We start from the raw sequence: 13494 nt of genomic DNA, 5'->3' as shown, positions 1-13494 counted from the left end.
TCTTCTATAGCACCCTTTCCAACATTATCCAACCTTGGCCTTGGCAACAAAGCATACATAACATTAGTTTAATGCACTACAACACAATTATCAATAGCCTAACGCCTAACAACACCAGCTTATCCAATTCAAGAAAACCCAATTATCCATATAAGAAATGCAATTCACATAAACTATAAAAATCTAAGTCCGACTTCCATACCTGTTGATGACAGCATCAATAATGACTTAAATTGGGTTTTGCTCAGTCAAAAGATTGATAAATTTCATGGTGTGCTTCACAATCCTAACAACCATCAGCAGAATTTGTATTAATATTGAAAACAGCATTACACTTGGTCAATGACTCAATGATCCATGCCTACAACATCACCAACAAACACAAAATAAAAGAATTGGTACAGATTAGTGATCACAAGCATACCTTCCATAGTAACTAAGAGATCTATATGACCGTGAAAGCACTCAACAACCAAGTGCTCCCGAAAGTTGCTCATTGTATCGTCATTCAAGTTGTCCATTGGAGTGTTGGTCATGTCGAACTCAAGAAATGCCAATGCATATACCCCACAATCAGCACTACAATATGAGGAAGAAATTAGTATTAGAATTAGCTTATAGAACAATTGTATTATGTAAGTTTTATACAAAATTTACCTCGAGTCATTTGTTAGGACGGGAACACACTTGAGTGGCCACTTTCCTGTTAGTAGTTCATCACCCAAGTGCTGAAAAATCCCTCTATCTTGCAACAACTGCAGGAACAATGTACACAGCAACTGCATCTCCTTGTCCAACTGCCTCTCCCGACAAATACTCAAGTTGCAATCAAAGATCTTGAGCAAGCCCTCCTCCAATAGCCAGACGATGGTTATCCATTGCATATCCTTGATGTTCATGATGAAGTATACTCTTTTCAAGTTTGCCCAACTGTTGAGTATTTGGGCCTTTCCCCCCTTAGATACTACATCATCCTTTCATCAAACTAATAGTCAGCAAGGACACCGTCAAACTCCTCTGTAACCATTCTTTTCCACTTACCTCCCCTTGTTGCATTTCCATCATTGACCTTTTTCAATAACAGCTCATATATACTTACTAGCCTTTGGCCAAAGGACACATCGGTGATAGCACAGTGCAGATAAAAACTATCACCATTAGTGCTCTGTCGCAATCTCATAAGTGTCAATACCTTATCAATGTGCTGCATCAAATCAAAACAACATGATAAGTGTCTGGGCAAACACTGTACAAGTGTTTTTCTTAAGAATCTGTTTTTTTTTTTTTTTTAACAAATCGCTTAAGCGATCACACAATACCTCATGGAAAACATAAGGAAAATATGGGAAATAACTCACCAAGTCGTCAAGCCAGCGACCCATTGTAATGCTTTCTTTTAGCTAGTATACTCGTAAAACACTCACTAACATCATAAAATATATATAAGAAAATACACATATAATATATGAGTAATAAAGTATGGGCCCATATTTAATTTTCTTTATATCAAATATTTACAAATATTCTCAAAAATAGCAACTTGACAGTGTAGCCCGACCCTTCACTACACGACGTTCCCAGCGACCGCAACTCACCTATTATCTACAAAACATTAAAAAAACGGAGTGAGCCACTAATGGCTCAGTAAGTAAACCCACTATGCTACCCTTCTCTCTCTCGTTGCTTAAATTCTGAATTTTCTTTCCTTACATCACATTCCGATTATTCTCTATTCTTTTCCTGTTCTCTCTCTGTTCTTTCTCTGTTCTTTCTCTATTCTTTCTCTATTTTTCTCTGTTTTCTAAATTTTCACTACCCATGATAAGAGCATGGTATTATGCATATTATGATGCAAATGCACAAATGCATAAATTATGCATTTTCTTTTCTATTTTCTTTTCTTTTTCTTTATTTCTTTCTTTCTTTTCTATTTTTCTTCTTTCTTTCTATTTTTCTTTTCTATTCTTCTTTCTTTATCTTTCTTTCTTTTCTATTCTTTCTATTCTTCTTTCTATTCTTGCCGATCGGAATCAATTGAGGCATGGATTTGGAGCCTTGGCCATGTGAGTGAATCTATAATTCTGGGTACAATCCTTATCCACACACACTTCTAACGGACTGTACTTTCTTCTTTCTGAATTTGAGGCCCCTTACTAAAGGCGGGTGCAGTGGGACTATGTCACTCACGGCTCCCCACGCCAACCCTTCTCTCTTTTTATCTTTTTTTTACAATTCTTTAAGAAAATTCAGATTTGAATATCTTAATATTCTCATTCTTTCTATTTTCTCTTTAACCTATTTTAGGGCATTTTCATACTCTTATGAAATGTATGCATGTAGATGGTTTCATGCTTATATCTTTCTAAATTCACATATTTAAATGCAATTATGCATATAGAATGCAAACATGTCACTCTACCATCTACAAACACATCCTAAGGTAACACATAATCATACTCCTATGCACTTCTCCTGGCATTTCATCAAACATTCATGTGCCAAATCAACACTAATTTGGCTACACTTCTATCTCTATTTTAGGCCACAAAAATTTGGAATAAACTCCTCCATAATTAACACCAAATCTGCCCAAAATACACACTTCAAAATTTTCACTTCAATTCTTCCAAATCTCATCCAAACATTTATCAAATAACAACTACGCCAACACAACTTCTCATGGATAGGTTCTAATTATTATTCAACACCAACTGTAACGCCCCACTTGAGGTACATAGTTAAGTATGGTGTATTGCTTAAATGTATTGTTTTGTTTTTTGGGTCGATATATTGTAATATTGGTTGGTTGGCCCTTAGTTGAATTTTTGTTAAAGTTATTTTGCGAAAACTGTAGAGAAAATCCCTTAAACTTTCATTAGGGTAAAAAGGTCTTTTCACTCAAAATTAGTTGAACTTGTGGGGAGTGAAAAGAGATAGAATTTTATAGAGAATGCATTAAAATGAGGGCATTATTGTAATGACTAAGGGACATAGATGGAATTTCTAAGAAAGAGCAAGGGCAAAATGGGAAAGTGTGGTTATAAATTAAAGTGTTAAGGGTTTGAAACCCTCATTTTCGTTCATTCCACCCCCACACTCCTCCTCTTTTTCTCTCAATTCATTCACTTTTCCAAGGAATTTGAGGGCTTTTGAGTAGATTTTCATAGGGTTTTGATTCAAGGCATCAAAAGGTAAGGAATCCAGCTCTTTATCTAGATTTATTTGTGTAAAGTTTGAGTTCTTATGAAGTTTTGCTTAGGGTTAGAGAAGATTGGAATCCAACAAGAATAGAGAGCTTAGGAGAGACTACTCAAGCACAAGGTAAGTAAATTCCACTCAAAATCCAACTCAAGCTAAAATTTAAGAATTCAAGTGAGTTGAGAATTCTTCTAAATATGCATATGTTTTGATTATTGAGAAATTGAATGAGATTGATGATGAATTATGCTTGCTGTTGGATATATTTGAATTAGAGTGATATGTGATGATTGTGGATGGGTTGAAATTGGAAGAATTGGAGAAATTTTTGTGGAGTGTGTTTGCCATGTAGGTATGGTGATGCTACAAGAGAGTTTTTCTCTCATTTTGGATGGTTTGAGAACTAAATAGAATGATAATTGAATTAGGGTGTTTATGCACAATTAATGTTTGATGAAATGCTAAGTGAAAACATGTTACCAAACTGGCCTGTCACCGCTGTGACTTTCTGAGTGATTTTTGGACATCTTACGGATTGAACTGGGTTTAAACCAATACATAAAATTTGTAGCCCTGTCTCTAAGCTTTAAAACGAGACCAAAATCAAGCAATCCGACGTGTATAAATCAAGTTATTCCTTCTTGAGTGTGACCTGCGCAGAATGACAGTTTGATTTGATATTTGCATTTGTGCATTTCAAAAGTGCATTAAGTAAGAAACTTTAAGCCATGACCCTCCTTATGCATTAATTGTGCATTTGAAGTAGTGTGAGAAAGAGTAGAGAACTTTGTGAATGGGCTACTCTAAAAGTAAAGAGAATGAGAAAATCTAAGAATGGGTTGTTGCTTGTGAACTCCAACGGAAGTCACGAAGAGTGGGTTGCTGCTTGTGAACTCCAACCGGAAGTCATGAAGAGTGGGTTGGTGCTTTGTGAACTCCACCCGGCGTGCCTCCAGTAAGATGAGGCCGTGACATTCCAGTGAGAAAGATGAGAAAATATAAGAAAGAATAGAGGAAGAGAAAGAGTGAAGTCACGAAGAGGGGGGGTGCTTTGTGATCTCCACTCAGCCGTGCCTCCGGTAAGATGAGGCCGTGACATACAACAGAAAGTAATAGAAAAGAGCTATGTGAAAAGAAACAGAAAGAGAAAATAAATGAGATGAGAAGAGTGTAAGGAAAGAATTAAGAGAAAGAGGTTTACGGGATAGGACGAGCTAGAGGATTACTTATGAGCATTATTTTGTGCTCACCCCGTTGTTTTTCTTTGTGTTTGCAGGATCTAGGTGAGGACGCAGTCGGATGGGCATCGGCAAGCGAGGAGTAATAGCTACATTGTCCACTGTTTTTGATAACTTTTACTTATGATGCCTTACTTTGTATAAAGAATGATTAAATGTATTAAAAGAAAATTGTGGGCCCATTTACTTTTGCTAATATAAATATATTTACTTGATGTATTTCTATACGTATCCTAGTATGAAGCAGTTATTACAAAATCCATCAACAATTCTACATATAACACATATATATGCATAAAGAAAGTTCTCTACACAACATAACTTAAATCATACATAGAGTAGGATTTACTTACCTTTGATATGAGCAAATTCAACCCTTTAAGAATCTCCTTTGATCAAACTCTTTTCCTCTTAAATGCTATGAGCATAAACCATCAAAATCAACACTTTAAAAACTAAAATTCACTTCTTAGTGCAAGGATCTTACCTATAGCAGCTTAAGATTGAAAATCCACTCAAAAACACCCAAAACCTATGAATTTGCTTTGAAGAAGAATTGAAGAATTTGGGAGAATATGGAGGTGAAAGTGGCGTGCAAATGGGTAAGAGTGGCTAGGGTTTCACTCTTCAATTTGATATAACATAAAAATTATATATTAGATTCCCATTTTGCCTTTGCACTTTCTTCAAAATTCCATCTATGTCCCTTAGTCAATTACCATAATGCCCTCATTTTTATTGCATTCTCCATGAAATTCTATCTCTTTTCACTCCTCACAATTTCAACTAATTTTGAGTGAAAAGACCATTTTACCCTTAATGCAAGTTTAAGGCATTTTCTCAAAATAACTTTAGCAAAAATCAACTAAAGGTATAAGAGCATAAATTAAATTACGTACCTCCATGTGGGTGTTACACCCATCCCCCTTTTATAAGAATTTCGTCCTCGAAATTCAAACAAACAACTCCAGGTAACGGTTCTGCATATCTTGCTCCACCTCCCATGTAGCTTCTTCAACTTTATAATTTCTCCATAGGACTTTCACTAAAGGGATACTTTTGTTTCGGAGCTCTTTAATCTTCCTGTCCAATATCTGAACTGGACGCTCTTCATACACAAGATTTTCTTCTAAGTCCATATCTTCTACACTTAATATATGGAAGGGATCACTTACATATTTCCAAAGCATCGAGACATGAAATACATTGTGTACTCTGTCCATGCTGGGTGGTAAAGCCAACCTATAGGCTACCTTTCCCACTCGCTGTAATACTTCCATGTGGGTGTTACACCCATTGTCAAAATTTGATCAAACAACTTACGAGGATAATCCCTTGTCTTGCACTTCACAACCACATCGCTTCCTTCATCATTGTAATAGGCATAAAAGGATTTTTTTTCTCTTCCTCATCTACCGCCCTAAACAAATCAAGCTTTAATTGCTTCACTTCCCAACTTCCTCCTTATCAGCCAGTTTAGCTACCCCACTTCCTCCAGCTTCCTCTTTTTCTTTCGCAACTCTCTTCTTCTTTGGATACCTTAATTGCGTGAAAGGGGATTTCACATGCTTGCTTTTTTGGGTCTCTGTTTTCTTCAGTTGAACTTCAGCCATTTCCAAGGCCACATCAACCTTCTCATCTACCCTTTGCACCCTCTCTTCCAATTTATCTACCTTCTCATAAACGGTGCTGCTCAACATGTCAAACTTGTCACTCAACAAGTCAAACTTGTTTTGTAGACTATTTATAAGGCCAACCACCTCAGATTGAGGATGCGTTGAAAAACTGATACTTGGTGGCAAACTGGTACTTGGTGTACCAATTTGCCAATTAGGAGGAGGCGTACGAATTGGAGCCTCCATGTCTTCCTCCTCATCTGTCCCGCCTACTGCACCTTTAGCCTCAAACACATGCTCAGCAAGCAACCCTTCAACTATATTCAAATGCGTGACTCTTTCTAAGTCCCGCATTAGGCGATTTATCTTCTCATCAGAAACATCGTCCAATGGTACGAACGGTGTAATATAATCCATCACCGATTCAACCCTAGTAGGAGTGATGAACGGATGGACCACTCCCTGCAAAAAGAAAAAAAATCAATCAAATTTACAAAAACCATTTACTCTATTACATATTCAAAAGACAAATCCTTTAATCTTACCCGAGCAAGTTGAATTTCCATTTCTATTTTGTCATAGCTCCAATGGGCGCTCTTCTCGGTGTGCCACCATAACATCCTAGGAAATTGCGGTGCCTCATCTAAAGTCTCCTTCCCCCCTAGCCAAGACAAGGACAGGCTCATACATCCAAGCCTACATTGTAAAAAAGCAGTCCATATCAGAATTAAAACACATATAATACAAAAAAAATAATAATAATAAACAAAACCCTATTAATATTTACCTGTATTGCCTAAGGGAAGCCAAATAAATTGTATGTGTTGGTTTCTCCTTCTCAACATATTGGCGGTATTTTATCGCCATGTCTTTTCCTATTAATATTTATCTGCATTGCCCAAGGGAAGCCAAATAAATTGTATGTGTTGGGTTTCTCCTNGCTTAATGACTTTTGAATGCTTGATCACTATTCAAATGTCTGTTGTTCACAATGAGACTGAGAAGTAATTTGTGATTGTGCCTCTTGGGATAAATACCATAGATTAAGCAAACGCTAGAGATAGGTTTAGCGATCTATGAAATCTAGATAGTATTCCATAAAGCTTAAAAGACTTTGAACTATTAATCTTCATTTTGTTAGGTGCGGAAGCTTCATAGGAATAAGTAGGAAAATATAGTCTAAGAAGGTATGTTTTACAACTTAGGGAATTCCTTGGGTAATAGATTCTATGATTTGGGTTAGCGTATCTAGGTGAAATCAACAGCCTAGCATTTTTTTTAGAATTAGTTAAATTGTTGGGTTTTGCTTTAATTTTATTATCATTCATTTATATTTAGTTGTTAATTTTCCATCAATCCAATTTATTGTTGCTTTAATTAGGACTTAAACTAGGGAAATCAGTACTTACTAACACTATCCTCGTGGGAATGATACTCTACTTATCACTTTATTACTTTTTGCAACTAGTGCACTTGCTATACATTGCATGTTGTAGTTACAACGCAACATTAACTGAAATGATAACCTTACCCACGGATAAGAATAAAAGAAGTCATTGTTACTTGCATATCGTACCTAAACCAAGTTTACAGATTTTGTTGAGTCACAAGTCATTATGATTGAATGCACAAACCATACCAAGCACATTCAGAACTTCTCTAAAGAGCTATACTGATTTCCTTCCGCTTCTAGCCTCTCCTTTAAATCATGACCCAAAACTGACTGCTGCCCTGCAAGAACCTTTCTAACAAACGTTTCGGCAGCCTTGCTATTCTTTACCCTTTCTTCAACTTCTAATTCTGGAAATGGCCCACAATTTGGGCCCGTCATTAAGTAGAATTCCATCATCCCAAATCGAATTGGCTTTCCATCAACCACAAACCACATTTCGTTCTTCCTTTTGCCTTTAACAGAGTGCATCAAAAGATAATGTGCACCCTACCCCCAAAAGGCCTTACTCCAATTATCTCCTAACCCAAAAAATGACTGAAACATGAGCTTCTGAATCGGTCCATCCCTCTCCGATGCCTACCTAGAATGTCCTTAATTTTCCTAAACACTTGCTAACTAGACCTAACGGTAACCCGTGCTAGGAAGTATGGCTCAACATCATTTACAACCTCAAGCCCATAAACATTATAATTTATGCTCCTGGAACACTGCACAATCGATATACACTACATATCAACACAACAAAAAACCAAAATAAGCAACATGTTGGAGTGCATTGGAGGAGTGGTTGTTTTTGGCTTCCAGAGGTCCGGTGAAGACAAGGGAGGCTACTGTGGTAGGTTTGGTGCTCTGGTCTTCGCAGAAGAGAGCTGCATAGGGGGGGCTCAAGGCTTGCCTGCATATTATAGGGCTAACTGCGTGTGGACAGCCCTGCAATATGTAGGGCAGCCCCCCTATATGTAGGGCAGCCCCCCTATTCCACTCTCTTTGTCAACAAAAGTCATCCAAACTACCACAAACAACCTCCCTATGGCCTCTCTTGGCTTCCCCAGTCCTCTGGAAGCCCAAAACACCCACTCCTCTAATGCCCTCCAACTACTTGAAAAAATGCAACAATGACCCTAACAACAAACACCAACCAAATATCCCTAAATTGGCACAAACAAACAATAATTTCAGAAAATATATAGATTATTACCTTTTCTTCATCTTCTTCCACCTCCTCGCCTGAAGTTGCGTTGGCATCCTCCTCTTCATTTTCAGTTTCAACTCTTGCCCTCCCTTGTTCGGCTGGCGAGAAGTCTTCTGCCAGTGTCGTATCCTCTCCTGGTGGAGTAACTTCAGTCATCGGAAGTTGCTCCATCGCAACCTCCGATTCTCCAATTTTTGAACCACTCGCATCCATGATTTGGAAAGAGGTTGGGTCTTTGTCAAAATGTTTGTTTAGGTCAGCCATTGTTTCTTTGTAAGTAAGAGGGAATGCCTTCAATACAAATAGCAAAGGATTTCGACAATGGGTAGCAAAAAAGGGGAAGAAAAACACGGTGAAGGGTGGTTGTTTTTGTCGGGGTTTTTTAAGGTCGCTTAAGCGATTTGAATGTGGGGGAGTTGAGTCCGCTTAATTGATTTTGATTGGGGGAAGTCGTTTTTTATTTTTAAAATTTAAACAAATTTTCGCTAATTATACTATTACCCATATATGTTTAAATCTTTTCAGTCTAACCCTTTTTACATGTTTAGTGATTCTTAAATGTGCCACATCAGTTTTTCAAACTTTAAAAAAATGCAAAATATTTTCAGAGTCATTTTCTTAAATGCAAACTTGGGAGGTCATACCAGTTAAATTTCCTCTCGTAGATTGCCGAGAGGTTTTTGAAGGAGAGAAAAGAAAAATTGATTCTTTGGTAGGATGAGGCAAGTTGGGATTTCATGCATACATTCATTTCCCGAGCTTATTTTTATATCTTATTCTTTCTTTCCTTGAGAATTTGCTGATATTTTGCAAAAAAAAAAATGAAGTAACTAGGTGAAGGAGAGAAGGAACCCGAGCCTTAATTTGATCAAGTAAAGAAGAAGGTTTTGTGGGTGAGTGGTATATATATATATCAAAATGATTTTCAATTTCATTCCTTATTTTCCCGCAATTGTGCAGGTATACAAATTAATGATTAAATTAAAGTTGTTAATGGTATATTGTATGTGCTTTTCGGTTGCTGGAAAGTTTTAATAATGGTAAGTTTGTTTAATTGCATTGTAAGATGTAATTGCATGTGTAGGAAGTCAACTGAATAAATTGTTCGTGGAGTGTGATCGTACTTGAATGTGGATGACATGGGGGTGGTTGTGCATGTGTAAAGACCTGTGCAGAGATGTATTACATGGGAATTTGCACCCAATGCTTTTTACCCCACAATCAGGCACTACAATATGGAAGAAATTAGTATAGAATTAGCTTATAGAACAATTGTATTATTAAGTTTTATACAAATTTACCTCGAGTCATTTGTTAGGACGGGAACACACTTGAGTGGCCACTTTCCTGTTAGTAGTTCATCACCCAAGTGCTGAAAAATCCCTCTATCTTGCAACAACTGCAGAACAATGTACACACAACGCAATCTCCTTGTCCAACTGCCACTCTTCCCCCGACAAATACTCAAGTTGCAATCAAAGTCTTGAGCAACCCTCCTCCAAGTCCAGGACGATGGTTATCCATTGCATATCCTTGATTTTCATGATGAGTATACTCTTTTCAAGTTTGCCCACTGTTGAGTATTGTGGGCCTTTCCCCCCTTAGATACTACATCATCCTTTCATCAACTAATAGTCACAGGAACCGTCAAACTCCTCTGTAACCATTCTTTTCCACTTACCTCCCCTTGTTGCTTTTTCCATCATTGACTTTTCATAACAGCTCATATCTACTACTAGCCTTGGCCAAAGGACCATCGTGATAGCACAGTGCCAGATAAAAACTACACCTTTAGTGCTCTGTCGCATCTCATAAGTGTCAATACCTATCAATGTGCTGCATCAAATCAAAACAACATGAAGTGTCTTGGCAAACACTGTACAACTGTTTTTCTTATTAATCTGTTTTTTTTTTTTTTTTTTTAACAAATCGCTAGCGATCACACAATACCTCATGAAAACATAAGGAAAATATGGGAAATACTCACCAAGTCGTCAAGCCAGCGACCCATTGTTGCTTTCTTTCTAGCTAGATACTCGTAAAACCTCACTAAACTCATTAAAAATATATATAAGAAAATACACATATATAATATGAGTATAGTATGGGCCCATATTTAATTTTTCTTTTATATACATTTTACAAATATTCTCAAAAATAGCAACTTGACAGTGTAGCCCGACCCTTCCACTACACGCCGTTCCCACGACCGCAACTCACCTATATCTACAAACATTAAAAACAACGGAGTGAGCACTATGGCTCAGTAAGTAAACCACCTACTGCTACCCTTCTCTCTCTCCGTTGCTTAAATCGAATTTTCTTTCCTTACATCACATTTCCCGATTATTCTCTATTCTTTTCCTGTTCTTCTCTCTGTTCTTTCTCTGGTCTTTCGTCTATCTTTCTCTATTTTTCTCTCTGTTTTCTAAATTTTTCACTACCCATGATATGAGCATGGTATTATGCATATTCATGATGCAAATGCACAATGCATATTATGCATTTTCTTTCTATTTTCTTTTTCTTTTTCTTTATTTCTTTCTTCTTTCTTTTCTATTCTTTTTCCTTTCTTTCTTTCTATTTTTTCTTTCTATTCTTTTCTTTCTTTCTATTCTTTCTTTCTTTTCTATTCTTTCTATTCTTCTTTCTATCTGCGGCCGATCGAATCAATTGAGGCATGGATTTGGAGCCTTGGCCATGTGAGTGAATTCTAATATTCGGTACAATCCTTATCCACACACACTTCTAACGGACTGTCTTTTTCTTCTTTCTGAATTCTGAGGCCCTTACTAAAGGCGGCGTGCATGTGGGATATGTCACTCACGCTCCCATCGCAACAACCTTCTCTTCTTTTTAATCTTTTTTTTAACACTTCTTTAAGAAAATTCAGATTTGAATATCTTTAAATCATTCTTTCTTTCTTTTCTCTTTAACATATTTTAGGGCATTTTCATACTCTTATGAATATGTATGCATGTAGATGGTTTCATGCTTATAATTCTTTCTAAATTCACATATTTAAATGCAATTATGCATTATGAATGCAAACATGTCATTCTCTACCATCTACAAACAAATCCTAGTTAACCCATAATCATACTCATAATGCACTTCTCCTTGCATTTCATCAAACATTCATGTGCCAAATCAACACTAATTTGGCTACACTCTATCCTCTATTTTAGGCCACCAAAATTTGGAATAACTCCTCCATAATTAACACCAAATCTGCCCAAATACACTTCAAAATTTTCACTTCAATTCTTCCAAATCTCATCCAAACATTCAATCAATAACAACTACGCCCCACAACTTCTCATGGATAGTTCTAATTATTCATCACCAATCTGTAACGCCCCACTTGAGGTACATAGTTAGTTATGGTGTAGCTTAAATGTTTTGTTTTGTTTTTATTGGGGTCGATATATTGTTAATATTGGTTGGTTTGGCCCTTAGTTTGAATTTTTGTTAAGTTTTTGCGAAAACTGTAGAGAAAATCCCTTAAACTTTCATTAGGGTAAATGGTCTTTTCACTCAAAATTAGTTGAACTGTGTGGGAGTGAAAAGAGATAGAATTTATAGAGAATGCATTAAAATGAGGGCATTATTGTATTGACTAAGGGACATAGATGGAATTTCTAAGAAAGAGCAAGGGCAAAATGGGAAAGTGTGGTTATAAATTAAAGTGTTAAGGTTTGAAACCCTCATTTTCGTCATTCCACCCCCCACCCCTCCTCCTTTTTTTTCTCTCAAATTTTCATTCACTTTTCCAAGGAATTTGGAGGGCTTTTGAGTAGATTTTCATAGGGTTTGATTCAAGGCATCAAAAGGTAAGGATCAGCTCTTTATCTATATGATTATTTGTGTAAGTTTGAGTTCTTATGAAGTTTATGCTTAGGGTTAAGAGAAGTTTGTAATCCAACAAGAATAGAGAGCTTAAGGAGAGACTACTCACGCACAAGGTAAGTAAATTCCACTCAAATCCAACTCAAGCTAAATTTAAGATTCAAGTGAGTTGAGAATTCTTCAAAAATTGCATATGTTTTTGATATTGAGAATTGAAGATTGATGATGAATTATGCTTGCTGTTGGATATATTTGATATGAGAAGTATATGTGATGATTTGATGATGGGTTAAATTGAAGAATTGAGAAATTTTTGTGGGTGTGTTTGCCATGTAGTATGTGATCTACAAGAGAGTTTTTCTCTCATTTTGGATGGTTTGAGAACTAAATAGAATGATAATTGAATTAGGGTTTGTTTAGTGCACAATTAATGTTTGATGAAATGCCTAATTGAAAACATGTTACCAAACTGCCTGTCACAGCTGTGACTTTTCGAGTGATTTTTGGACCCTTACGGATTGAACTGGGTTTAAACCAATACATAAATTTTGTAGCCCTGTCTCTAAGCTTAAACAGACCAAAAATCATAGCAATCCGACGTGTATACCTCAAGTTATTCCTCTGAGTGTGACCTGCGCAGAATGAACATTTTTGATGTTTTGCATTTGTGCATTTCAAAAGTGCATTAAGTAAGAAACTTTAAGCCGAACCATCCTTATGCATTAATTGTCATTGAGAAGTAGTTTGAGAAAGAGTAGAGAACTTTGTGAATGGGCTACTCTAAAAGTAAAGAGAATGAGAAAATCTAAGAAGGGTTGTGTTGCTTTGTGAACTCCAACCGGAAGTCACGAAGAGTGGGTTGCTGCTTTGTGAACTCCAACCGGAAGTCATGAGAGTGGGTTGGTGCTTGTGAACTCCACCCGGCCGTTGCCTCCAGTAAGATGAGGC

The sequence above is a fragment of the Pistacia vera genome, unplaced genomic scaffold (genome assembly GCF_008641045.1).
Source record: "Pistacia vera cultivar Batoury unplaced genomic scaffold, PisVer_v2 Contig27, whole genome shotgun sequence".
In the NCBI taxonomy this organism is placed as follows: Eukaryota; Viridiplantae; Streptophyta; class Magnoliopsida; order Sapindales; family Anacardiaceae; genus Pistacia; species Pistacia vera.
The sequence above is the reverse complement of the archived record's forward strand: the minus strand, read 5'-3'. Positions refer to the sequence as shown.